This window comes from Triticum aestivum, chromosome 4D (assembly GCF_018294505.1).
Source record: "Triticum aestivum cultivar Chinese Spring chromosome 4D, IWGSC CS RefSeq v2.1, whole genome shotgun sequence".
Classification (NCBI taxonomy): Eukaryota; Viridiplantae; Streptophyta; class Magnoliopsida; order Poales; family Poaceae; genus Triticum; species Triticum aestivum.
This window is the reverse complement of record NC_057805.1, coordinates 163,466,694-163,490,361: the sequence shown is the minus strand read 5'-3', so window position 1 is coordinate 163,490,361 and position 23,668 is coordinate 163,466,694.

The window sequence follows — 23,668 nt, the reverse complement described above, 5'->3', positions numbered from 1 at the left end:
TATGATTCCACATAAAATAACACCACTCCACATTAGCATAAATGTTGGAGTTCTAAAATATTCTAGCAAAACAGCACCCAACTTGTATCATATATGAGTTCAAGATGCTTGCCTTCAAGGTGTGGAGGGGTGAGGTGCACTCCAAAACTTTTTGAAAGTTATAATCTCCCCTCCAAATTCCTATTTTCAAAAATATTCAAATAACACATACTTTAAAAACAGCGCAAAACATTGTCCTATATATTTTTGAAATAAATCTTAAAATAAACTAGGTGGAATTTGAGAGAGGTAGGAAAAAGAATTAATTCATTTGGAGTTTTATTTAAAAAGATATAACCAGTCAAAGTTTCAGCCAAAATCTGATTTTAAAATAAAACAGAAAAGAAAACGTTTCGGACGAAATACGCTTTCCAGAGGGGGACACGTACTTCGGGCTTTACGCCTCCACTTAAAACAGCGCGGGCCGGCTCGGTGTCACTGATAGTTGGTCCAGGGGGCCCACTGGTCAGGTTTGACCAGTCGCCCGCGCCTCCCTCCTCCTCTGTCCGAGTGGTGGCGGGCTCCGGTGATGGACGCCGGCGAACGGCGGCTCCCCACGGGGCCCCGGGGGCAGAGATGGATCCGCCAGTCCAGGGCGGTCCTCCCGGTGGTCGCTATGTTGGCGGGGGGTGGAGGGAGTCGCCGGTGGCGAGCTCCGCGGCGGAGGTGGCTTCGGGAGGTTTTGGGGACTAGAGCTACGGTGGTTCCCGATCGTGTTTGAGAGGTGGGGTGGCTCCGCAAGGTTCAGGGGAGTTGAACGGTGGCTCCAGACGGACGGGGGAGGCTCTGGTTGCGACGAGCGGGACCGGAACATGGCGGCGGCCGAGCTGATCGGAGAGGGGGAAGACGGCCTTCCTTGGTCGATTGCAGGCTATGGGAGCACTAGGTGGATGGCTTGAGCTTGCCTGAGTGACTGGACGAACTCGGGGCTCCTCTTATAGGTGGCCAAGGTCGGTTCCGTGGCGGCCGTGGATAAGACCGACGGCGACCTGCCGTTTTGTTGCTGCAGGGCGACGTGGAGGTGATTGGGGCTAGTTGGCGCATTCCGACAAGCTCCCCACTGCTCAAGGGGGCGAGCTGGCGCGCGCGGGTGGCTCGGGCGGTGCTGTCTGCGGCAGAGCCCTGCTGTGGCCGGCTGCTAGCTGCCACGGCCGACCTGACGGTGGCGCTGTGGAGCTCCAGGGGCGGCCTGGAGGGTGCTGGTGAGTGGATGAGGACGGGCGTGGCCCTGCAGGTGAGCAAAGGCCAGGGGCCAGACGCGGCGACCCGTGCGCACGCACGTGCAAAACGCACGCTCTGGGCGCGCCAAGAGCATGCACGCCAGGTGCTCGACGAAATGCCAGCGCGTGTTAGAGAGCTCAGATGATGCTGATAGTTAACAGGCCTGGGTTAGGGTTAGCTAGGAGCTTAGTGGACAAGTTAGTTAGGTCAGAGGATCAAGCTCACAATGCCAACTAAAAATCATGCCAAATTTGGCCATGCACACAAAGTGCTCGACAGAATGTCATGGGCATCTAGGCATCTCTTGGGGTGGCCAAAAACTCCAGATCATAGTCTCTTTAGATGCTAAAGAAGGTGGTAAGGTTAGTTTGGCAAAAACAGAAACTTGTTAGTGCAAGTTTTTAAGAAACCCAATTCTGGACAGAAAGAAAAGAGCATCATTTCATGGACCAAACATACTCCAATGGGTCCACTCTCCTGGGCTTAAGGGTTTTGCAGGGTGGTCTATAAGTAGGAAAAAGAGTCCTGGGTAAAAGGGCAAGTTAAAATATGGTTGCAGTAGAAAATGCCAAACTGAACCAGAGAGCAAAAGAGGATGATTTGCTCAAAATTTTGAAAGCACACTCATAGGTTTTCTTGAGAGGGTATACAAGTCCAATAATATTTTTGGAAAGTTTTCACTTGGGGTAAAAACTCCACAATATTAAAGAAAAGAGAGGTTCTGAAATCAAAAGATTATTCTAGAAAATAAAAATTTAATTTCCTGGCAAAATTTTAATTAATAAAACAAGGTAAAAATTCTGGGGTGTTACACCACATGCGGGCCGTCCTGGAGGCTCACAAGGCCAGGCACTGGATGGTCCAGACGGAGCAGGTGATGGAGCCTCGCGAGCCCCCGGGGCTTTCGAAGCCTCACGAGGCTCAGGAGGCGGACGACTCATGAGGGGCAACTTCTGCGGCACACGTCCTCAGCTACTCCAACACTTCTTCGGCGACAGTTCTAGGTGACCTTTTTGGTTTGTTCAGTTGGGGCGCTCCTCGGGCTGCATTATCCCCAAGCTGTATGAGTCTGCCCCTGCGGCATGTATTGCTTTTCACATATGGCTGAACTGGCCTTACCCTTTCATGAGTTGCTTTATGTTATCACCTGCCTGTCTGGTGCTTCACCGCCATGAACGTAGTACGCCCTTGCAAACCCGCCCACAACCGCCTCATGATTAAGGACTGACACGACGTCTGTGCCTGGGTTCGTCCATGCAGCGTCGCTAAACCCAAGTGGCTGAGCTCTGGGTCATGGGCCAGCTACCATGCACATCACCTCCCATGGTCCTTGGCGCCTCATTCTCGCATGAGCTAATCGAGAGCGAATGAGCTAGGGCGCGTGACCCGGTGCCTCGCTGTCGTGCGAGCCACACACTGGTTGTCTTTCTTCAGGATTTCCGCATGAGAAGACTGGGCACGGCGTCTATGCTTCGGTCCGTCCCTACAACATCGACAAACCCAATGGCTGAGCTGTGTCTGGCGTGCCGGCCCCATTCACGTCACCTCCTAGGGTTGTTGGTGTTTGGCCTTCTCGTCCGATATCCTTCGGAGATTGACCTGGCGCAGGCTACCTGACCATCTTGCAGGACCCTTGCAAATGTTTCGAACAAATATTCAGGCGCAACCCGCCATGAGGTAGGGCCTCATGAGGCCCGCGCTGGCTCACGAGTGCCCATACACACCTCCTCTAGTCCTATCGTGCAAGCCACGTGCTAGGACGGGGTTGTACATGCCCCGGAGTCTCCCCTCAGAGGGAGCTCCCACCCACGTACTTGTGGAAGCCCGATGCTCCGCGCTGGCGGATGACACGATCGAGGAGCGGCTATGCCCGTGCAAGAGCGGAAGCACTATGCTCCGCGCTAGTGAACAAACAACTGAGGGCACCCTAGCGGCCGCAGTAACCTCAGGAGAGCCACCAGGCTCGCTGCTCGGCCTCACCGCGCCGCTTTCCCCTCGGGAGGGTCATGCGAGGGGGCTGGGCACCGGGGCTACACTCAGGTCACGCCTGGCGTATACCACCTCACCAGGTCCCTCGGACCTGGTATTCTCGCATCCCTCCCGAGCGATAGCCCGGCGAGGAAAGGTATGGAGAGTTGTTCATATGTCAAGGGGTACCACTGCGCATCGCGACTCAGGGGCCTCACTAGTCACGTAGCCCCTCACAACTTGGTCTCGTCCTGGTGATCCAGACGCCCCAACTGCGGCTGATGTATGCGCGGGGCCGGGCCTTACTGACGCAAAACGCTAAAAACGATGCTCATGTTTCCTTCATGAGGGCTGTTCATACGTCAAGGGGGACCCCTGAGCATCGCGACTTAGGGGCCTCACTGGTCATGTACCCCCTCACCCCTTGGTCTCGTCCTGGTGATCCGGATCCCAAAACTGTGGTTGAGGTATGCGCGGGGTTGGGCCCCGCCGATGCGAACACGGAAGCAAACAGAAAGGAAATCGTGGACTCCTAGCAAATTGTTACAAAATAATGTCTCTTAAAGTTCAAAGCAGAAGTTCACACGCCTCCACGAGGCACGATAAATGTCGCAGGGTTGAACCGGGAAGAAGCACCGCCTTCAAACCTCTTCTTCAATCTTGGTTGCCGCCATCGCTCACCTGGGGGGGCCTGTCATCGACGACATCTCCGCCGTCCTTGCCACTGGCTCCGGTCATCGCATCCGTGGGGTCAACGTAGAGAAACTTCTGCAGCAGGGCCTCCACCAGTTTCTCCACGGCCTCGGCAGCAGCGTCGCGGAACTCGGGGGGCCACAGGCTCGATCAGCACGCCAAGGTCGACGCTTGGGTCTCGAAAATGGAGGTGGCTGAAGACGCACGTCGCGGTCGTGGTGAAAATCGTGCGGCTCTCCCCCTCCACCATGGCACCCACTTCGGCGAAGATGCCCTCGAGCGACGCGGCGAGCTTGGGGAGCAGCCCGGCAAGGCCCTCCTCTAGAGTCGCCAGTGGTTCCTCATACCCTTCCCCATAAAGGGACTGCAGCGCCGTGCGGGAGTTCAGCTCGAGGGAGGCGACGGAGTCGTGCCCCGTGGCGGCCGCTTTCTAAGCCGTGGCGAGGGCCCTCTCCCTGGCATCTCCGCGGAAACATGCTTGCCATGGGATGCTTGGGCCCTGTCCATCGCCTTCTTCAGTGTGACCAGGCGGTTTTGCTCTACGACCTGTTCCTAGGCTGCCTGCTCCAGCTCGGTGTTGCGGTCGGCGAGCGCAGCCTCCTGGGTCTTGAGCTCCTCCTCCTGTTCTTGAAGATGGCGAGTGCGGGTGACCTGCTCCTCGCGGAGGGCCTTCAGCTCGGCTTCCACCGTGCGACAACGTACCTTGGCAGATGATGCGTTCCTCTTTTCTGCCCTCCACGATGACAAACCTTGGCCTGGCCCCAGGCCGTATTGATGGAAGAGTCGGCCTAGAGCCACCCTGAGACTAGGCCTAGGCGCCCCAGCGCCACGCACCTGTCGGCGCCCTGAAGATTGGTCCGGAGCTGGTCCAGCTCGGCATAGGCCTCCTCCAAAGTGTCGGGCCCAGCCCTGGAGCCATGGTCCGCCAACACCAGGGCTTGGGGAGGAGGCGGCATTGGCGCCTGGACTGGTGCCGCTGCAATGGAAAGAGCAACATGAGGCTCCGGAGCATTCGACCACCCGCGGGGACGACGAGAACAGGCAGCTCCGGAATATGTTGGCCCGCGGGGGCAGCTTCGTCCTGAGGTTCCACCACTATGCCTTGAGGGGCCCAATCTTTCACAAGAAGGCGCGAAGAGGTCTCCTCCACCTACGCCGAGGCCGCCACAGCTGTGTCGGATGAAGTGGCATCAGGAGCCCAACGTCCTCCTTCCACCTCTTCACCACGGGCTTGAGCCTTGGCATCAGGAGAGGAGTGTCATGGGAGCGGCATCAAGAATGGAAAATAAAAGCAAGGTAAGTCACTTACTCATCAGCGTGACGTACGCCCTTTTCCTCGCCAGGATCACGGCGCATCCAACTTTCTTCTGCGCGGGCTTCACCGCGCCCGGAGGATCGGCCAGGCGCGCGATAGCTGGCCTCGGCGTGGCAGTGACGGACAGCGAGGCAGCAGCACCACCTCGGGGAAGCGACGCCGCCCGCATTCTTCGGGGTCACTCGGCTCGGCCTCCGCAAGGAGGTGCCACTGGACCTCGTGACAACTCCAGCGGAGTGTGGGGATTCCTTGACCAAGTACTCGGCAGCGTCATCGTCGCCAGAGAGAATACGGAGGAGCTCACCCTGTGATGGAGGGGAAGCTCCCTCCACATCGTCCATGGTCGCCTCCGAGTCCCCCTCCTTCGTGTCCTCGGAGTCCTCGCCGGAGGACACCAACACCGGGGGGTTGGGGAGCTTCGGTGGCATGAGCCCCAGCTCGTTGAAGATGGGCATGGCGGCGGCCAGCGCCGCACCGTCGCCACGGCGGTATAATGGGAGGATGGCCACTAGGAGGCTGCCTGGGTCCTTCTCGAGCAACATGCACATGGCCTTTCTCAGCTCCTTGTTGGTCAAGCTCCCTGGGCATAGCCGGAAGTCGTCCTTTGCACCCTTGAAGTCCCACATGGGGCGTGAGTGCGCCTGGAGCGGGGCCAGGCACTGCGTCAGGAACTCCCTGACCAGCAGGACCCCCGTCAGCCCCCCGGACTCCATGTTCGCCTGCATCAACCTCAAGACCGGCGCCGAATAGGGGTCGGTGAGCTTCTCGTGAGCCCACTGATCTCGCTTCTCCGGTATCTCGGTCGGCAGCACCAGCCGCGTTTGGGGGCTCTTGGCGTCCATGAAGATCCACTTACAGCGGAAGTCCTCCACCTTTTTCCTGGCCCTCATAAGCGTGTTGCTGCCGTGGGGTGCAACGAAGGAGACGCACCCGGAGCACTGGGTTGGATCGTGCATCCGGAGGGAGAAAAAGTGGCGGAGCAGTGCGACAGAGGGTGCCACGCCCATGAACTCCTCGCAGTAGAAGGCGAAGATGGACGGGAGGAGAATGGATTTGGGCTGGAGGTGTGGAGCATGGACCTGGTAATGGTCGAGGACGACAAGGAAACACTTGGAAAAGGGCGGCACAAGCCCCGCGAAGACGTTGTCGAGGAGGAAAGGCTAAAACGTCTCTGCCAACGTCCTCGGGTCAGTGGAGCCGGCCAGGATCGCCGTCTCTCTCCCCTCGTTGTTGTTGCTCACAGTCAGCGGGCGCACAGCGGCAACGTGCCTCTCCTCAGTAATGGAGGACGCACTGAGGGCCGACGCAGGGGAGGAAGAGGAGCTAGCAGCCTGCGCGGCCGACCTGGCTTTCTTTGTCGCCATCAACAAAGGGCTCGAAGGAGAAATTCGGCAGATCTGGGGATACTCGCGACAGGGGGAGAAGGGGATCTGGAGCAAGATGAAGAGAAGGTAATGGAGGCTGGGCAGCGGGCGCCAGTCTTTTTGTCAGCCTGGATGGTTGCCAAGGCAGCATGGGGAAGTGGAGACGCCCACGTCCCGTCCAGCGCCACGCGTCGGCACGGCCCGCAGGTGATTCAGGCCTGCGGCGCTTCGTCCTTTCCCTTTGGCTTCGCCTTGAAACCAAGTCCGAGCACCCCTTGGGCCCAGGGGCTACTGTCGGCTTTCTGGGAACCAGGGTACCCAGACTTGCCTGCCTAGGGCCCATGGCGTGGCCCCATCGGCGGCCCGGTACAGCCCATCTTCAGCAACTTCAAGACTTGACCCTCGCGAGGGGCCAAGCCTCACGAGGCGGACGATGCCAAGACCTCCAGAGGGAGGGGCCTCGTCAGGCTAGCTCCTCAGGAGCGGAGATTCCTATGCAAGCACCCATCTCATGAGGTCCGGATGCTGCAAGCCGTGACGACCAAGGCCAGGCGGGCGCTAGTGGGTGCATAGCTGCAGGTTTCCTCTTTGGTGCTAAGGAAGCAAGCTCACGCGCGGAGTCCCGAGGAATCAACCAAAGGTTTCCATTTCCGTGCTACAAGACCAAGACTGCCAGGGAGGCAGGATGAATGTCATCACCGAGCCCACCGTGGCGTCACGAGTAGAAGCTTTGCAGGAGAAGACCATGATACGTCTCCAACGTATCTATAATTTTTGATTGTTCCATGCTATATTATATTCTGTTTTGGATGTTTAATGGGCTTTATTATACACTTTCATATTATTTTTGGGACTAAACTATTAACCTGAGGCCCAACCCAAATTGCTGTTTTTTTTGCCTATTTCAGTGTTTCGAAGGAAAAGGATATCAAACGGGGTCCAAACGGAATGAAACCTTCGGGACCGTGATTTTCGGAACAAACATGATCCAGAGGACTTGGAGTCTATGTAAAGCAATAAACAAGGAAGGCACGAGGCATGGGGGCGCACCCACCTCCTCCAGGCGCGCCCTCCACCCTCGTGGGCCCCTCGTTGCTCCACCGATATACTTCTTCCACCTATATATACCCATGTACCCTCGAAACATCATATACGGAGCCAAAAACCCTATTTCCACCGCCGCAACCTTTTGTACCCATGAGATCCCATCTTGGGGCCTTTTCCGGCGCTCCGCCGGAGGGGGCATTGATCACGGAGGGCTTCTACATCAACACCATAGCCTCTCCGATGATGTGTGAGTTGTTTACCTCAGACCTTGGGGTCCATAGTTATTAGCTAGATGGCTTCTTCTCTCTTTTTGGATCTCAATACAAAGTTCTCCTCGATCTTCTTGGATATCTATTCGATGTAATCTTCTTTTGTGGTGTGTTTGTCGAGATCCGATGAATTGTGGGTTTATGATCAAGATCATCTATGCACAATATTTGAATCTCCTCTTAATTCTTTTATGTATGATTGGTTATCTTTGCAAGTCTCTTCGAATTACCAGTTTGGTTTGGCCTACTAGATTGATCTTTCTTGCAATGGGAGAAGTGCTTAGCTTTGGGTTAAATCTTGCCGTGCTCGATCCCAGTGACAGAAAGGGAAACGACACGTATTGTATTGTTGCCATCGGGGATAAAAAGGTGGGTTTTATATCATATTGCATGAGTTTATCCCTCTACATCATGTCATCTTACTTAAAGCATTACTCTGTTCTTATGAACTTAATACTCCAGATGCATGCTGGATAGCGGTCGATGTGTGGAGTAATAGTAGTAGATGCAGAATCGTTTCGTTCTACTTGTCACGGACGTGATGCCTATGTACATGATCATACCTATATATTCTTATAACTATGCTCAATTCTATCAATTGCTCGACAGTAATTTGTTTACCCAACGTAATACTTATACTATTGAGAGAAGCCACTAGTGAAACCTATGGCCCCCGGGTCTATCTTCCATCATATTAATCTCCCGTCAACAAGCTATTTCTGGCGCCGTTTATTTTGCTTTCCTTACTTTTAGTCTTTATCATAAAAATACCAAAAATATTATCTTATCATATCTATCAGATCTCACTCTCGTAAGTGACCGTGAAGGGATTGACAACCCCTTTGTCGCGTTGGTTGCGAGGTTCTTATTTGTTTGTGTAGGTGCATGGGACTCGAGCGTGGTCTCCTACTGAATTGATACCTTGGTTCTCAAAAACTGAGGGAAATACTTACGCTAGTTTACTGCATCACCCTTTCCTCTTCAAGGGAAAACCAACGCAGTGCTCAAGAGGTAGCAAGAAGGATTTCTGGCGCCGTTTCCGGGGAGTCTACGCACAAGAAGGATTTCTGGCGCCGTTGCCGGGGAGTCTACGCACAAGTCAAGACATACCAAGTACCCATCACAAACTCTTACCCCTCGCATTACATTATTTGCCATTTGCCTCTCGTTTTCCTCTCCCCCACTTCACCCTTGCCGTTTATTCGCCCTCTCTTTTCCGTTCGCCTCTTTTTCGCTTGTTTCTTGTTTGCTTGTGTGTTGGATTGCTTGCTTGTCACGATGGCTCAAGATAATACTAAATTGTGTGACTTTGCCAAAACCAACAACAATGGTTTTCTTAGCACTCCTATTGCTCCTCTTACCGAAGCTGAATCTTGTGAAATTAATGATGCTTTGTTGAATCTTGTCATGAAAGATCAATTCGCCGGCCTTCCTAGTGAAGATGCCGCTACCCATCTAAATAGCTTCGTTGATTTGTGTGATATGCAAAAGAAGAAAGATGTGGACAATGATATTTTTAAATTGAAGCTATTTCCTTTTTCGCTTTGAGATCGTGCTAAAGCTTGGTTTTCATATTTGCCTAAAAATAGTATTGATTCATGGAATAAGTGCAAAGATGCTTTTATCTCTAAGTATTTTCCTCCCGCTAAAATCATCTCTCTTAGAAACGATATCATGAATTTTAAGCAACTTGATCATGAACATGTTGCACAAGCTTGGGAGAGGATGAAATTAATGATACGTAATTGCCCTACACATGGTTTGAATCTTTGGCTGATTATACAAAAAAATTATGCCGGATTGAATTTTGCTTCTAGAAATCTTTTAGATTCGGCCGCGGGCAGCACTTTTATGGAAATCACTTTAGGAAAAGGTACTAAACTCCTAGACAATATTATGGTTAATTATTCTCAATGGCACACCGAAAGATTTACTAGTAAAAAAGTGCATGCGATAGAAGAAATTAATGTTTTGAGTGGAAAGATGGATGAACTTATGAAATTGTTTGCTAATAAGTGTGTTTCCTCTGATCCTAATGATGTGCCTTTGTCTACCTTGATAGGGAATAATAATGAATCTATGGATGTGAATTTTGTTGGTAGGAATAATTTTGGTAACAACGCGTATAGAGGAAACTTTAATCCTAGGCCGTTCCCTAGTAATTCCTCTAATAATTATGGTAATTCCTACAACAATTCTTATGGAAATTTTAATAAGATGCCCTCTGAATTTGATACTAGTGTTAAGGAGTTTATGAATTCGCAAAAGAATTTCAACGCTTTGCTTGAAGAAAAATTGCTTAAGGTTGATGTTGATTCTTTGAAACTTAGATCTAGTCCACCTAAGCATGATATCAATGAGTCTCTCAAAGCCATGATAATTTCCATTGATGAGCACAAAGAAAGAACCGCTAGGATGCGTGCTAAGAAAGATTGCTTTGTGAAAGCGTGTTCTTCTAGTTTCTATGAAAATAAAGATGAAGATCTAAAAGTTATTGATGTGTCTCCTATTAAATCTTTGTTTTGCAATATGAATCTTTATAATGATGGGACTGGAGTTGAGTCACCTTTACCTAGAAGGCGTTCCAAAAATTCGGAGTTTTTAGATCTTGATGCAAAAATTGGTAAAAGTGGGATTGAAGAGGTCAAAACTATAGATATTAATGAACCCACTATTTTGGATTTCAAGGAATTTAATTATGATAATTGCCCTTTGATAGATTGTATTTCCTTGTTGCAATCCATGCTAAATTCTCCTCATGCTTATAGTCAAAATAAAGCTTTTACTAATCATATCGTTGATGCTTTGATGCAATCTTATGAAGAAAAACTTGAATTGGAAGTTTCTATCCCTAGAAAACTTTATGATGAGTGGGAACCTACTATTAAAATTAAATTAAAGATCATGAATGTTGTGCTTTTGTGTGATTTGGGTGCTAGTGTTTCCAAGATTCCGAAAAATTTATGTGATTTGCTAGGATTCCGTGAATTTGATGATTGTTCTTTAAACTTGCACCTTGCGGATTCCACTATTAAGAAACCTGTGGGAAGAATTAATGTTGTTCTTATTGTTGCAAATAGGAACTATGTGCCCGTAGATTTCATTGTTCTTGACATAGATTGCAATCCTTCATGTCCGATTATTCTCGGTAGACCTTTCCTTAGAACGATTGGTGCAATTATTGATATGAAGGAAGAAAATATTAGATTCCAATTTCCGTTAAGGAAAGGCATGGAACACATTCCTAGAAAGAAAATAAAATTACCATATTAATCTATGATGAGAGCTACTTATGGATTTCCTACCAAAGATGGCAATACCTAGATCTATCCTTGCTTTTATGCCTATATAGGGGCGTTAAACGATAGCGCTTGTTGGGAGGCAACCCAATTTTATTTTAGTTTTTTGCTTTTTGCTTCTGTTTAGGAATAAATCTTTGATCTAGCCTCTGGTTAGATTTTTTTATGTTTTAGTTAGTGTTTGTGCCAAGTTAAACCTATATGATCTTCTTGGATGATAGTTATTTGATGTTGCTGAAAATTCCAGAAACTTTCTGTTCACGAAAACAATTGTTTAAAATCACCAGAACGTGATAAAATATTGATTCCAATTTCAGTAGATAAATAAACAAATTTTCTAGGTCGTCCTATTTTGGTAGAATTTTCTGAGTTCCAGAAGTTTGCGTTAGTTACAGATTACTACAGACTGTTCTGTTTTTGACAGATTCTGTTTTTCGCGTATTGTTTGCTTATTTTGATGAATCTATGGCTAGTAAAAGAGTTTATAAACCATAGAGAAGTTGGAATACAGTAGGTTTAACACCAATATAAATAAATAATGAGTTCAATACAGTACCTTGAAGTGGTGTTTTGTTTTCTTTCGCTAACGGAGCTCACGAGATTTTCTGTTGAGTTTTGTGTTGTGAAATTTTCAAGTTTTGGGTAAAGATTTGATGGATTATGGAACAAGGAGTGGCAAGAGCCTAAGCTTGGGTATTCCCCAGAAGGCATCCCCTCTTTCGTCTTCGTCGATCGGTAACTTTACTTGGAGCTATATTTTTATTCACCACATGATATGTGTTTTGCTTGGAGCGTCTTGTATGATTTGAGTCTTTCTTTTTAGTTTACCAAAATCATCCTTGCTGTACACACCTTTTGAGAGAGACACACATGATTCGGAATTTATTAGAATACTCTATGTGCTTCACTTATATCTTTGGAGCTATATAGTTTTTGCTCTAGTGCTTCACTTATATCTTTTAGAGCACAGTGGTGGATTTGTTTTATAGAAACTATTGTTCTCTCATGCTTCACTTATATTATTTTGAGAGTCCTACAAAACAGCATGGTAATTTGCTTTAATCATAAAAATTAGTCCTAATATAATAGGCATCCAAGATTAGTAATTTTTTTTCTTATGAGTGTGTTGAATACTATGAGAAGTTTGATGCTTGATAATTGTTTTGAGATATGAAGATGGTGATATTAGAGTCATGCTAGTTGAGTGGTTATGAATTTGAGAAATACTTGTGTTAAAGTTTATGATTCCCGTAGCATGCACGTATGGTGAACCGTTATGTGATGAAGTCGGAGCATGATTTATTTATTGATTGTCTTCCTTATGAGTGGCGGTCGGGGACGAGCGATGGTCTTTTCCTACCAATCTATCCCCCTAGGAGCATGCGCGTAATACTTTGCTTTGATAACTTGTAGCTTTTTGCAACAAGTATATGAGTTCTTTATGACTAATGTTGAGTCCATGGATTATACGCACTCTCATCCTTCCACCATTGCTAGCCTCTCTAATACCGCTTACTTTTTGCCGGTATCATACACCCACCATATACCTTCCTCAAAACACCCACCATATACCTACCTATCATGGAATTTCCATAGCCATTCCGAGATATATTGCCATGCAACTTACCACTGTTTCGTTTACTATGACACGCTTCATCATTGTCATAATTGCTTTGCGTGATCATGTAGTTGACATCGTATTTATGGCAAAGCCACCGTTCATAATTCTTTCATACATGTCACTCTTGATTCATTGCATATCCCGGTACACCGCCGGAGGCATTCACATAGAGTCATAATTTGTTCTAAGTATTGAGTTGTAATTCTCGAGTTGTAAGTAAATAAAAGTGTGATGATCATCATTATTAGAGCATTGTCCCAAGTGAGGAAAGGATGATGGAGACTATGATTCCCCCACAAGTCGGGATGAGACTCCGGACGAAAGAAAAGAAAAGGCCATAAAAAAAAGAGAAGGCCCAAAAAAAATGAGAGAACAAGAGAGAAGGGACAATGCTACTATCCCTTTTCGACACTTGTGCTTCAAAGTAGCACCATGATCTTCATGATAGATAGTCTCCTATGATTTCTCTTTCATATACTATTGGGAATTTTTCATTATAGAACTTGGCTTGTATATTCCAATGATGGGCTTCCTCAAAATGCCCTAGGTTTTCATGAGCAAGCGAGTTGAATGCACACCCACTTAGATTGTTTTGTTGAGCTTTCATATACTTATAGCTCTAGTGCATCTGTTGCATGGCAATCCCTACTCACTCACATTGATATCTATTAATGGGCATCTCCATAGCCCGTTGATATGCCCAGTTGATGTGAGACTATCTGCTCCTTTTTTGTCTTCTCCACAACCACCATTCTATTCCACATATAGTGCTATATCCATGGCTCACGCTCATGTATTGCGTGAAGATTGAAAAAGTTTGAGAACACCAAAAGTATGAAACAATTGCTTGGCTTGTCATCGGGGTTGTGCATGATTTAAAGATTTTGTGTGGTGAAGATAGAGCATAGCCAGAATATATAATTTTGTAGGGATAACCTTCTTTGGCCATGTTATTTTAAGAAGACATAATTGCTTAGTTAGTATGCTTGAAGTATTATTATTTTTATGTCAATATTAAACTTTTGTCTTGAATCTTTCCGATGTGAATATTCATACCACAAATAAGAGAATTACATTGAAAATTATGCTAAGTAGCATTCCACATCAAAAATTCTGTTTTTATCATTTGCCTACTCAAGGACGAGCAGGAATTAAGCTTGGGGATGCTTGATACGTCTCCAACATATCTATAATTTTAGATTGTTCCATGTTATATTATATTCTATTTTAGATGTTTAATGGGCTTTATTATACACTTTTATATTATTTTTGGGACTAACCTATTAACCTGAGGCCCAGCCCAAATTGCTGTTTTTTTGCCTATTTTAGTGTTTCGAAGGAAAAGGATATCAAACGGGGTCCAAACGGAATGAAACCTTCGGGAACGTGATTTTCGGAATAAACGTGATCCAGGGGACTTGGAGTCTACGTAAAGAAATCAACAAGGAAGGAACGAGGCAGGGGGGCGCGCCCACCTCCCCCAGGCGCGCCCTCCACCATCGTGGGCCCCTCGTTGCTCCACCGACGTACTTCTTCCTCCTATATATACCCATGTACCCTGGAAACATCATATACGGAGCCAAAACACTATTTCCACTGCCGCAACCTTCTGTACCTGTGAGATCTCATCTTGGGGCCTTTTCCGGCGCTCTGCCGGACGGGGCATTGATCACGGAGGGCTTCTACATCAACAACATAGCCTCTCCGATGATGTGTGAGTAGTTTACCTCAGACCTTCGGGTCCATAGTTATTAGCTAGATGGCTTCTTCTCTCTTTTTGGATCTCAATACAAAGTTCTCCTCGATCTTCTTGGAGATCAATTCGATGTAATCTTCTTTTGCGGTGTGTTTGTCGAGATCCGATGAATTGTGGGTTTATGATCAAGATTATCTATGAACAGTATTTGAATCTCCTCTGAATTCTTTTATGTATGATTGGTTATCTTTGCAAGTCTCTTCGAATTATCAGTTTGGTTTGGCCTACTAGATTGATCTTTCTTGCAATGGGAGAAGTGCTTAGCTTTGGGTTCAATCTTGCGGTGCTCGATCCCAGTGACAGAAAGGGAAACGACACATATTGTATTGTTTCCATCGAGGATAAAAAGATGGGGTTTATATCATATTGCATGAGTTTATCCCTTTACATCATGTCATCTTACTTAAAGCATTACTCTGTTCTTATGAACTTAATACTCCAGATGCATGCTGGATAGCGGTCGATGTGTGGAGTAATAGTAGTAGATGCAGAATCGTTTCGGTCTACTTGTCAGGGACGTGATGCCTATATACATGATCATACCTAGATATTCTCATAACTATGCTCAATACTATCAATTGCTCGACAGTAATTCGTTTACCCACCGTAATACTTATGCTCTTGAGAGAAGCCACTAGTGAAACCTATGGCCCCCAGGTCTATCTTCCATCATATTAATCTCCCGTCAACAAGCTATTTCTGGCGCCGTTTATTTTACTTTCTTTACTTTTAGTCTTTATCATAAAAATACCAAAAATATTATCTTATCATATCTATCATATCTCACTCTCGTAAGTGACAGTGAAGGGATTGACAACCCCTTTATCGCGTTGGTTGCGAGGTTCTTATTTGTTTGTGTAGGTGCGTGGGACTCGAGCGTGGTCTCCTACTGGATTGATACGTTGGTTCTCAAAAACTGAGGGAAATACTTACGCTACTTTACTGCATCACCCTTTCCTCTTCAAGGGAAAACCAATTCAGTGCTCAAGAGGTAGCAGACCACCTTTCGTTAGTATAGGATGTACTTCTTGTCCCCTTTCAAATTGGCCGTTGTGGAATCCCTTCCCGCCTACATTTTGGGGAAATAGGACCGAGGCCTCTATATATATATAGGTTAGCCACCACCATAGAAGGGGTGATCCAATCCAGAGCCTTGGCACCACATACCCAAGCCTCAGGAGCTTGTTCTTCATCTGTACTAGTTCATCCTCAGCCCCTCGTGAGGTTAATCCATACCAAAGCAGGAGTAGGGTCTTACACCGCAAGGTGGACAGAACCTGGGTAAATCATTGTGTCTCTTTCCTTTCCCGTCAATGAGTTAGGCTGTGAGAGGGGCAAGTTGGTAGGCCGGGGAGGTTGAGTTCTGCGGACGCACCCCAGAGTTCGAACCTTTCTTGGGTCTGCGGAGCCCTGAATCCAACAAACACAACTCTAGACACAAATTAAAAATAATAAAGCTTTATATTACAAGCCAGAGGGCTCAAATACAAAAGCTCGAATACAAACAAGTCAGCGGAAGCAACAATATCTGAGTACAGACATAAGTTAAACAAGTTTTCATTAAGAAGGATAGCACAAAAGCAACATCGATTGAAAAGGCAAGGCCTCCTGCCTGGGAGCCTCCAAACTACTCCTGGTCGTCATCGGTCTCCACGTACTAGTAGGCACCCTTGGTGTAGTAGTAGAAGTCGTCAAAGGTGGCGTCTGGCTCCTGGGCTCCACCATCTGGTTGCACCGTCCGAGAAGAAAGGAAAAGAGGAAAAAGAGGAAGCAAAGTAACCGTGAGTACTCATCCAAAGTACTCGCAAGCAAGGATCTACACCACATATGCATCGGTATCAATGAAATGGGTAGTATCTATGAACAGAGCTTCAGAATGCCTGAAGAGAAGGGGAAAGCCTATCCTATCAAAGACTAGCATCTTCAAGCAGCTCCAAGCATCTTGCAGCATCAGAATAGATAAGAGTGACATATTATAATATTAGTAAATATGTTGTAACATCGCCCAGAGATCACTTCCTCGACTCCCTGCGAGAAAGCAATCCCGGATCCATCATATCAATTACATGCCTCAGCATCCAGTATCCAGTTCTAGTTGTATTGATCGGGATACAACTCTAAGCGTCCATTAACGTGGAGATGGCTACTCGAATAGATAATACTTCCCTGCAGGGGTGCACCAACTTACCCAACATGCTCGATCAAGTACGGCCAGACACACCATCAGGTCATGAGCACCCTTGGCTGATCAACACACCGCAATCCTACCTAGGCTCGTCAGAGAGGCCAGCATGCCGGTCTACATCCTAAGCGCGCAGGGGTCTTGGGCCCGTCGCTCTTTGCACGTCTGCATGTTGCGTACGCTGCTGGTGAGCAGACCTAGCCCCCCTTATACAAGCGAGGCGTTCCAGTCCAACCCGCCGCGTGGTGCTGCATCGCTGACGTCCATTGAGCTTTTGGCTAATACATACGATGCAGAGTGCCCATACCTATTCCCGCGTGGTGGTTAGTGCGAAAAAGGCCAGAGGCCTACTCGGATCACATATCCAAACCTTTCGTGTCTTGATAGTGCGCGGTAAGGAGCAGAGAGTCAAGATCATGTGACCCTGTCACCCCGTCTCGTGGACTTACATCAAGGGCTAAGAATGCCCGACCGTATCACGTAATTATCTCTCGGGTACCCTCCAGGTCAACCCGACTTCACATCACTCGCGGGTACCCCTTGGGGCCGACCCAATGTCATCATGGTTTTGTGGTAAGTCAAAGTAACCGTGTGTCCGAAACAGCAAGGGGGAAACCCGAGGAATCACCCTCAATGGGTTTCCACTTGATGTAACCGTCAAGGTGGACTTGGAGGAATCACCCTCAATGGTCCACACTTGAGGGGGTGCACGACAGAGTCGTTATCGGGAGTGGTGAAGGAGGAATCACCCTCAATGACCACGACCGAATAGCTACACTACAGGGTTAATATCAGAAGTGCTGACGAGGTATCACCCTCGGCACTCGATAATAACTCTGCAGAGTTGTACAACTAAGAGGCTGATGTGCGGTGTTGGGGCCTAGACGTCGATCACGTTGATCGAGTCATCAAACATAAAGCGGGGCAAGTCGGACAAGCGGGGCAATAAAGTACAGTAGCAAAGTCTAAGGCAAGCATGAGAGACAAGGGAATGGGCGATATCAGAATGCTCAAGGGGGGTTTGCTTGCCTGGTTGCTCTGGCGAGAAGGAGTGGTCATCGTTGATGTAGTCGATCACAGGGGTATCAGCAACGGAGGGGCGGAAACAATAAATATAAGGGAAAGAAAGCATAACATGGCAATACACGGTGTAGGGGTGACCTAATGCAGTACTACGCGATACTAGCGAAGGGGGAAAACATCCAGGAATGCTTTCCCAAAGTTTGGCATTTTCGGAAAGACGAACCAGAGGGGGACGGTTGCAGGTTCGCTATGCTAGGGACGCATGGCAGATGATCGGACTGCGTATTTAGATTCATTTCGTATTTCTAAGCAACTTTCATGTATAAGGTATTTTCATCGGAGCTACGGTTGAATTTATATGAATTTATGAAGTTTAAACAATATTCTGAAATTTCTAGAATTATATTTTACTTCGAAAATAAACTGAAACTGCTAGGTGCACATACAACAGTGTACCCAGCAGTGCCTACAGAGGATGACGGGTGGGCCATTGCCTGGGTTGACCCAGTCAATATTTTGACTTGTCAAAAGTGAATAGTGTACATGGGTCCCAGTTGTCACAGACTCATATGATTATTTAACAGATTCATAAATTAAATTTAAATAGCTCAATTAGGGGTTTGGGCTTAACTAATTATGGGCTCCCTAATTAATCCCGGGCCAGGGCCCATGTGGCAGCGGCACAAGACCAGCTGAGGCCACGGTCATTCTTGGCACGCACCAACGCCACACGCGCCGGCGGCCATGCGCATTGAATGAAAGGTAGTGGCAGGCGCGGGCTACTCGAGAGCGGCTGGAGCTTGTGGGCGCGCAGGGTAAGTGCTGGCTAGAGGCGGGGGCGGCAGGACATAGTAGGGCGGAGGCGGGCTCGGCCGGGGACACGCATGCGGGGCGAGCGGCGGCGGATAGCAGTGGTACGCAGCAAGCAGCAGCGCATGGAATGGCAAGAAGAACAGCCGAGCAGCAAGCAGCAGAGCAAAACAGCAGTAGCTTGCAGCAGCAGCCGCGGCTAGCAGCAGCAAGCAGCACCGAGCAATAGGTGGCGCATACACGGGAACAGCAGCGCGCGGCAGCTCGAACGAGCTCCGGCCATGGCGGACAAGCGAGCTATGGCTACGACGGTGGCATGCTCGAGCTCGAATCCAAGCTAGTTGAGAAGGAGAACGTTGCAGGTGCTCACATCATAGCACACGAATGGCTCGGCGAAGGTTTAGAAGCATAGACGAAGGCGGTCGACGAGGTTGAATGGGGGCGACCGAAGGTAGGGGATGAGGTCGATCCTGCTGATGTCGTCCACTCCATCTTGATCCAGTCCTTCCAGTCAACGCAGATGAGGCAAGCGATGCTCCAGGTGAGATCTCAGTCGGTGGGGAGCTCGGTGCGTGTAACACCCATGATGCGGCTATATCTCCCACGTGTCGAGGCACGACTTAGAGGCATAACCGCATCGTGGTTTTGTCGCAAGAAGGGTCATCTTCACACAATCCCATGTAATGAACAAGAAAGGGATAAATAGAGGGTTGGCTTACAATCGCCACTTCACACAATGAACATATAATTCATACATCATTCAGAGTACACACATAGTCCGACTACGGACAATCAAATGAAAAGAAGATAACCCAAATGCTAGATCCCCGATCGTCCCAACTGGGCTACACTACTGATCAACAGGAAAAGAAAACATAGGAACGACCAAGGTCCTCGTCGAACTCCCACTTGAGTTCGGTTACATCACCTGCACTGGTATCATCGGCACCTGCAACTGTTTTGGTAGTATTCGTGAGTCACGAGGACTCAACAATCTCAAAACCCGCGAGATCAAGACTATTTAAGCTTATGGGTAGGAAAGGGGGGTAATGGGGTGGAGCTGCAGCAAGCACTAAGCATATATGGTGGCTAACATACGCAAATAAGAGCGAGAAGAGAAGCAACGCAACGGCCGAGAAGCTAGAAGTGATCAAAAAGTGATCCTGAAACTACTTACGTTCATACATAACCCAAACCGTGTTCACTTTCCGGACTCCGCCGAAAAGAGACCATCACGGCTACACACGCGGTTGATGCATTTCAATTAAATCAAGTGTCAAGTTCTCTACAACCGGACATTAACAAATTCCCATCTGCCACATAACCGCGGGCACGGCTTTCGAAAGTTTATACCTTGCAGGGGTGTCCCAACTTAGCCCATCACAAGCTCTCACGATCAATGAAGGATATTCCTTCTCCCGGAAAGACCCAATCAGTCTTGGAATCCCGGTTACAAGACATTTCGACTATGGTAAAACAAGACCAGCAAAGCCGCGCGACGTGCCGAGAAATCCCGATAGGAGTCGCACGTATCTCATTCTCAGGGCACACCAGATGAGACAGGCTACGAGTAAAACCAGCCCTCGAGTTTCCCCGTGGTGGCCCCGCAGGCGGCTTGGTTCGGACCAACACTCAGAGGAGCACTGGCCCAGGGGGGCTAAAATAAAGATGACCCTTGAGTCTGCAGAACCCAAGGGAAAGGTATAGGTGGTAGGTAGTCAAATGGTAAAACCAAGGTTGGGCATTGCTAGAGGAGTTTTATTCAAAGCGAACTGTCAAGGGGGTCCCATAACCCCAACCGCGTAAGGAACACAAAATCAAGGAACATAACATCGGTATGACGGAAACTAGGGCGGCAAGAGTGGAACAAAACACCTGGCAAAAGGCCGAGCGTTCCACCCTTTACCAAGTGTATAGATGCATTAATTAAATAAGAGATATTATGATATCCCAACTTATCCATGTTCCAACATGGAACCAGCTTCAACTTCACCTGCAACTAGCAATGCTATAAGAGGGGCTGAGCAAAAGCGGTAACATAGCCAAACAATGGTTTGCTAGGATATGGTGGGTTAGAGGGTTGACATGGCAATATGGGAGCCATGATAAACGAGTGGTAGGTAGCGCGACATAGCGATTGAGCAAACAACTAGCAAGCAAAGATAGAAGTGATATCGAGGGTAATGGTCATCTTGCTTGAAATCCCGCAAGGAAGAAGAACGGGTCCAAGGAGAAGACAATCGGACGTAGCCGAAAGAATCCTCACAACTCCGGAACGAAACCGAAGCTAACGAGAGAAGCAAACCGGAAAGAAACAAACAACATGGTAAACACACAACCATAAACATGGCATGATGCACAATCAAGTATGATGCATGTCCGGTTTAAAAAGGCATGGCATGGCAAAGTGCAACAAACAATACTACAACTTAAGTGGAGCTCAATATGCAACGAGCTGCATATTGACGAAACACCACATTCGATTATTTGGTTCTCTCTTGTTTATGTACCCAACCATATTAAATGTTATTAAACATGGCAAGGGGGGAAACATAATAAAACTACCTATCTAGTCAAGTTTAAATGAGGCCGGAACAACAGACAACAATTCCGGAAAATCCTCATGTGCATATTTTAGATTTGGTACTGTTCTGCCCTAAACCATTTTTAGAGTTGTTAAACATGCAAGATGAGTGCACCATGTTAAACTAGGCATTTTTCCACCCCATTTACATATAAAGTATTAAAAACCGAGTTATAGTTATTTAGTTATGAAATAAAGCATTTTAACATGGCATATAAGCAAATTAATGCAAACAGCAATTTAAACATTTTTAACATGCATGAAAGTAGCATATTATTAAACTAGACAAAATTATAAGCATTTTACATATATAAATTATTTTGATCCGATGCATGGTTGAAGAGTTATGAAATGCATGAAGATTAGGGGGTTTTATGTAAAACAGACGTTCTATGGATAATAGCTAAAATCACTAACAGAAAAAAACATACGTGGGCCGAAACTGAGATCTGGCCCGGGGCGTGGGGGAGATGTTCACATCGGGCCTTGAGGCCTTGGAGAGGAGGCCCAAGCAGGGTGCTGGAGATGGCGAGGCGGGACGAGGCCCACGCTCATCGTCCTGCGCTCAAAGACAGGAGGCGAAGCAGGCAGGGCTTGGCGCAGTGACTTCAGATGAAGCAAAGCGTGGCAGCGGCAGGTCTTGGTGAGGACGCTGGCGGCGGCGAGCTTGCGGGCATGCAGAGGGAGGTCGAAGACGGCGGGCCAGCGCCGGATCCGAACGGACGCGACGCTGGGCGGGGCCGTCCTGCTCGTGCAAGGGCGAAGCAGAGGAGGAGAGCAGGGCACCGGCGGCTGGGAGCAGAGCGAAGGGGCAGTGAGGTTTTGGGAATGGGGAAGCTCGGGGATCGACCAGATCTAGGGCGCGGGACAAGGGGAATGGACGGATCCGGCGAGGCAGGGCATCCATGGCGCAGACGGAGCTCCTCCTGTGAAAACGACGAGAGAGGGAGGTTACACGGAGAGGCAGGGGTCAACGAGAAGAACCAGGGGAAGAAGGGAAGAGCAGCAACGCGACCTGGCTTTGGCCGTCGATGGTGGTAAGGCTCAGCAGAGCATGCGAGAGTGGCGAGGTCGAGCGACTGCTGTGGGGACGACAAAGAGGAACTCCTCTCTCGTGGAGCTCCTGGACGAGGGGGCTGCAGGATGAGGCTTGGCGCGGGTGCTGTTGCCGGCAGCGGAGCTAATGAGGCAGCTACGCGAGGTGGTCGGCAGGGTTGGGCAGAGTCGGGCGCGGCAGGATCGAGGAGGAAGGGGAGCACTCACTCTCATGCGGTGGATCGATGGAGGAAGTGGGTGGCTGGATGGATTTGGACCGGGAAGGATGAGGCTGGTGATTGGCTCGCTGGCGATCCCGAGGGGAAAACGAAGAGGAGACAAGGTGGAGGTTTTTGCGGCGGCGGGGAGGAAAAGATTGATGGGACTGCCTAGTCTAGGGTTTGTCCGGATATATATACTGAGTGGGTTTGGGTAGGGATCGTTTGGGTCCCTCCGATTGTCATCGGACGGCCCAGAATAAATAGGTTAGGATGACCGAAAGAGAAACCGAAGATGTTTTAGGGATGTTTGGGGATGATTCGGACCCATCGGTCATGATCGTGCAGGTCGGGTTCGGGACAGCTTTCGGACACGCACGAGAGGGGGCTACGGGCTGCCAAGAGAGGTTAGGTGGTTCGACAAGAGGGAATCGAAAACACGGTTGGTCTCGGAACGGTCAACGAAGGCAACATGAAGACGCGGCAACTACGAACGGATGCAAGTTTTAAAACAATGACGGCAATGGAGTGCCGATGCAATGCAGATGAAGCGACGATGAATGCAGCAAACAAATGAAACACGCGGCAACAATGAAAAACATGGAAGGCGTCTGGAGCGTCGGTCTCAGGGCGTCACAGTGCGCGCGAGAACAATCGTGGCCATGTCGACGTGTTCTCGGGCGACGGCATTTGCGACGGGAGCGAGCGAGGGAGAGGAGGACGAGGATCTGCGAGGGGGCAAGTGGGAAAGGTCGCAGGGGGGAGCCCGAGGCGTCGCCCTTATCCCTTCGGGGCGGTGCTGGCGAGGTGGGTTCAACGGGGACGCGCCCCTATTCGAGCGCAGTCGGTGGAACAGGGAAGGAGACGGGCAGGAGAGAACTCGGCTGGCTCGGGTGTGGTAGGTTGCGCGGCCCAGGTGGGTTAGGTCCAAGGGGCAGGGGCCTTTTTCTTTCTTTTTTGCTTTTTCTTTTATTTTATTTTTGTCTGTATTCATTTCTTTTTAAAACAAAAAAACAGTTTTCCAAATTATAAAACTTGCACCTAAAATATTAATATAAATTAGGATACTACCATGATTACTTTGCCATCAATTTAAAATAGTTTATAAATTTTATGATTTGAAAAGGCATGTAAATATATGTTTTAGCCATTGCTTTAATTAGTTTAAGGCATTTATACACTTTATAAAATATTGGTTCATTACCATAATTAGCTATGGATTAT